Source organism: Halyomorpha halys, unplaced genomic scaffold (genome assembly GCF_000696795.3).
Source record: "Halyomorpha halys isolate HHAL.00 unplaced genomic scaffold, Hhal_1.1 Scaffold386.1, whole genome shotgun sequence".
Classification (NCBI taxonomy): Eukaryota; Metazoa; Arthropoda; class Insecta; order Hemiptera; family Pentatomidae; genus Halyomorpha; species Halyomorpha halys.
Window position 1 is genome coordinate 666,766 of NW_027114263.1, and position 5,414 is coordinate 672,179.

Below are 5,414 nucleotides of genomic sequence, written 5' to 3' on the forward strand. Positions count from 1 at the left end.
TATATATATATATATTTATTTATTTAAAATGATTCGTGAGTGAGTAATAAAAGGAAATGGGTTCTACGTGAACAACTTGTTCTTTGATCAAAAAGCTCACGTCATTTTAGATGCTACTTGAATCAAACTAACTCTCACTTTTGCACTCTAAATCTGAAATGAAATTGACCGATTGAGGCATTTAAATTGACTTCGAAGCCTTTCACTAACTTGTAAAACTGTGACCAAAGGAGCTAAATTAACTTTAAAATCCGAGGGGAGCTGAGTGAGTTGAGGTGTAGGTCTTAACAAACGCGGAACTGTAGCGGCGTCGGTCTGTAGGGTCTAAGGGTCCATGTCGATATAGCGTGATTTAAGGAATAACATATGCACACAGTATGACAGCGAATACGCAAAAAATTCTGTACAATCCTCTTTGCCACTTTATTTTGAATCTAACAGAAGGCAGTTTATACGAAGATCAATATAAGATTTTTATACGAAACAAATAACAATTCATTTGATATAAATAGACCAACGATCTCTGCCTATTTAATTTACTGATTGACTTAAGCTTTTAAGTTTGACTAGTTTTTAGAGTACAACAAAAACATAACTGTTTTTTGACATGTGTCCAAGTAAAAATTAGGATGATACTGAGTACTTTCTTGTATGCTTGCCTTCTTTCTCATTGTAATTCTTGAATGTCATGTTTGGCTCGTAACAATTTATTTAAAGGTTGAAAGTAATTTTTGGTTTAATAACTTATTGTATTGCCTATAGGCTACATTGTTCCTCTGTGATTTTTTAAGACAAATTAAGAAGTTATTTTAATTATAAACAAGTGACAGGAAATTTTATTCAGCACATTTTCGGTTTCATTTTTGTGGTATGATTTTTTACATAAATATGGTTTAATTGATTACATAGTGTTTTGGATACTAAGTTTATTGACTACTGAATTCAGGTATTACTAGATTTTGAATAGAATCCTTTGGTTTAGAGTAAATTCATTAATGAATGATTATAGGATTATGTATTTTTGGAATAGAAGTTTGTTCAGAGTCATTAATAAATATTATCTTTAACTTTCATGATGCTTTCTGTTCCTATTCCTTATTCTCTTTACCTACTTAGAGAATTAAGAATGGTTATTAAAAAAATTACAAAATGCTTGTTAATTTTTGCTAAAGTGATTAGCCTAACATCAGACATAGCTCACTATTAATACTTATGGAAAAAAAGAAGAAAGTAGTTTTGGAAATTTATATTTAACTTATTTACTTAAACTCTATAAGTTACTACCCATTTGTTGATGTTAAAAGGGCAGTGGGTGCATAATAGCAAAAACTAATTTCACAAAAAAATAAAATTTTTATTTTACATGTTTTTAACTAAACACTAAATTTCCAAAAAAGTGTCTACAAGGGTTCGTTAGTCGTTATATCTTATTGTTTAATTGTATTAAATTAAATGTTTACGTTTTTAGTTATTCTCATGAACCAAACATTTCTTCTTTTGTTTATAAGTTATATTGTAATTGGGAAGAGGAAGGTTTTAAGATGGAACGAGAACATTTTAATTCAATGATTAAACAGTGGCTTTAAAATTTATTTTAATGAGTAAAGTGTGAAATCTTAAAAAGATTCAATGAGAACATGTGGATGCATTTGTCTACTGAGAGAGATATAATAATAAAATTTTAAAAAGTGAAAATAAGCTTTGTGTTAATTTAAAAAATGGCATTAATAAACTGTCAAATGTTGTAGATAAAGGACTTATTACTAATCAATTAAGAAAAAAAATCCTGAAATGACTGCCCATTCGCTCACAAAGCTTGGGCGCTTTGTGATATAGTTTTGCAGAAATTATAGACGTACAATAAGTGTTTCAACTGTTTGTTGTCTTTTAAGACCATGTGATTATCATTGGGAAGTAGCCCGAAAAAGCATTATATCAGCCTTCTGAATTAGAGAAAAAGGTTAATATTAATAATATCTTAATTAAAAAGAATAATACAGTGTTTAAACATCATACTCTATTTCCACACTAAGATTTAAAAAAATTGGGGATTGCTTTGGGTAAAACCTGGAATGGCATAGTCAAATTGGAAATATAATAACCAATATGTCTGTAGGTGTGTAAAAAAGGTAGTACACATATCATTTGGTGTTGTCTAAGTAATGGTTTACTGGCTATACGCCATTGCTGTTAAGAGTTATAGCATTAAATATAATCCACAATTCGGCAAGGTGGCTCTTGGCACATCTAAAATATAACTGGAGAAACTATAAATATTAAGGTGTATTATTATCACAGAACATCAATTACTCCAGTCACAGCAATGGAGATGATGATCTTACTGACCTACACTTGGAGGTTAAAGCACAAGCCATGAATACTACGTATGTATAAAATTTTGTTCAAAAGCCAGTGTTTTAACTGCTTATTGGCTCTGGAAATAGTATCAAAGGATGGAAGAAGGTAAGGTTCTATTTCACCTGAGTCCCTGAGGTGGCTTATGAGACAATAAAACTGTTAACTACTACTGGTATAACGTCTAACACAACAGGTGTAACAAGGCCTTCAGAGACAGATTCTTTCCTAAGGTGAGACTGCATAATGTTTTTTCTGATATGTTATGCTTACATTTACATGTGATTCATAGATTTCTTTAAGAACCCTATCTCAGGAAGATTACTTTGTCTGCCATAATAAGGTGTTTGTAAAGAAGGGGTTAATACAAAATGAGTACAAAAATGAAATAATAGAATTATTTACATTTCTTCACTTAAACGGTGTTACTTGAAGAAGTTTGTCGGGGGGTGCGGTCAGCAAAGAACAACATAAATAAACAAAACCATATTTATTTATTTTATGCCGACGTTTCGACCTGAGTTTCAGGTCATCAGGGGTTGTGGCCTGTAGAGGGAAGATTGGTTGGTAACTGTGTTAGTGGTGGTAAACGGTGTTACCTTGTAATTTAAAAATAAAACAATAATAAGATTTTTATGCTAGAAAGGAATGCCTTATTAATAAGAAGAAATGCTGCCTAAATACAGTGGGTTACTATAAAACACACCTTACAAGTGATAATGTAGGATGACTAGGGAATTCAGAATAATATTTTAGGCCAAGATAGTAATATCCCCAATGTTAACACATAAGTCCTCTAAACAGCTCCTTGTAGTATTTGGAATTGTTATGCGAGGTCTTCACAGTGAACTTTCTCTCTGAATTTATTCCATGAGAAATGAAAGTATATTGAAAATATACACAACAGTGCAGTTTGAATCCTTCTGGGTGGGGGGGGGGGGGTTCGAATTTTATTTAGTTAGAATAGGGTGGTACTCTGTAGATAGCCATATGTCAGAAATTATCAGGAAGGGGTCATAAAACAAAAAAAAAAGGAAGAGAAATGAATTAGGCTTGTCGAAGGCAGCTGTTCGATGGGCAGTTAGTTACATATAGGTCTGAAGGACATGAACGGGTGCTGTGGCAATGTACTGAGGATTTAAATTGATCGAGATCAATGGTCTAGATGGATGGTGGAATTGGATAACTTGGTAGAGGAAGGTTTCAAGGAAATATTTACAATGGAAAAAAGGGTCCTCGTTGAAGAGGTGTTGGCAGGGAGTCCGATGATGGCCTTGATACTCCTGTGAATAATAGTGTCAATATTCTTCCATATCTGAGGAGAGGATAAGTAAGGCTGGGGAACAAATATTGATTTACAACACTGATCATTTGTTCTAGCTTGCGCTAGCAAGAGCTCACTAATTGGTCTAAGTTATTGAGTATTGTCACTGCCTCCGTATTAAATACTAGCTTTCCTGAGAATGTGTATCCCAGATATTTTATGGTGTAATCTTCTTTTATAGTTTGGATGGCATCTCCATTCTCAAAAGAGATTGTCATTTACTGCAATTCTCATTTGTTTATCATGATACCCTCACTTTTCTTGGTAGTCTGTAGCATAAATAACAGTAATTAGATGTGTTGTATATAACTTAATGAAGTGGGTAAGGAAGAAAAAATAAGGACGGGGAGGGAGAAGATGGTAAGACAAACTTATAAAATACTCCTCAAAACACCCTTACCACCAACAAATTAATGTAGCCAAAAACCTTTTTCACTGTCCCCTTTCTCTTTCTGATACTCATTTCCATGAAATTAACATACACCAAACAAAACAGATACTCTTAACCAATAATTTTCCCACTGATATCATTTACAAACTGATCCATAACTACTAAAATGCACTCCCCTCTTCTGTTAGTTCTTCATAACTTCTTTTTACTCCCTTATACAGATCTCTTTATCCCCTTTCTTTCAGATCTCACATCACATTATCAACACTTTACTAACATCTAAAGAATCTTATTCCTCTCCTACATCTCATCCCTTGCTCCACTCCCAATTTTAATTCCTCTTACATTGGCAAAACCAAAAACCTTCTCAAAGATCACATCACGCAACATAAATATTCCATTTAAACAGATCTTCAAATTATTGTTCAGTTCTTATTCCATTAAAGTTTACTTATCAACTGCTTTTATTTTTAGTTTTACTTTGGTCTTATTTCTTATTACAGTTAGTTTAGTTTATAGTTGTCTTTAAACATTAGTTTTGTATTTGTCTAAGATCATTTCTACTTATGAATTTCTCCATCATATTTTGTAATTCATGTTTTTTCCACTTGTACTAATTTACTCAATGTTGGAACCTGGCATCAGACAGTATGTTTCTTATATTTATTAACTATTTTTATTTTTTTTCTTACCACCTTTTCCTTCTCTTTCCTTATTTTTTCTTACTCTTCCACTTTATAAATTTATGTACACCACATCTAATTACTGCTATTTATATTACTGACTACTTTAAGTTTATATAATTTTATATGTACTTCTTTAATTTTGTCATTCTTCTTAATTATTCACATAATTTTTTTTCAATTGCTTTAATTTTAAATAATTTTCAATTTGTTTATGCATTTATTTCATTTTTTTGTTACTATTATATACTATGGTTGTTATCTTATTTTTTATTCTTAGCCCCGATGAAGGCCTAAAATTCTGGCCATAACGAATTTTTAAAAAATTCCTCGAATTATTTAAAAAATAAGTGGATGTCTATAGCCTCTTTTGTGCACCTAAAATATTTCACCTTCAGTGTCTTTTGAACTATTGTTGTTATAAAGTAATTAAGAATTGGTCTGTTGCCAAAATCTTACTTGTTATAATTGTTTTATTGAAGACATTCTTAGTCTTCAGTGACTTGCAAGATTTACTCTAATCACAGAACAAAAAATGTAAGCAAAAACACTAAGTTCGCATTTTATTTCAATTGAATAAGCACAGTGACTGAATAAATGTGTTTTTAGAAAAACCATTGTACATTATAGCCATGATCTGCATTTCAATGGATCAAAAAAA

At 31.4% G+C, this 5,414-nt stretch overlaps 1 protein-coding gene across 7 annotated transcripts in view; it reads left to right on the plus strand.

Moving 5' to 3' along the window:
• Positions 1-72: 72 nt before the first annotated feature.
• Positions 73-5,414, plus strand: part of LOC106682054 (protein O-linked-mannose beta-1,4-N-acetylglucosaminyltransferase 2) — a 14,814-nt gene continuing 9,472 nt past the window's right edge. For 2 of the 7 annotated variants that reach the window (XM_014422692.3, XM_014422691.3), the window contains exon 1: positions 125-868. The gene's annotated coding sequence lies outside the window, so the exon portion shown is untranslated. Of the gene's footprint in view, positions 1,961-5,414 lie in introns of all 7 variants that reach the window. The other 5 variants (XM_014422688.3, XM_014422687.2, XR_010844522.1 and 2 more) reach the window with 5 other exon arrangements.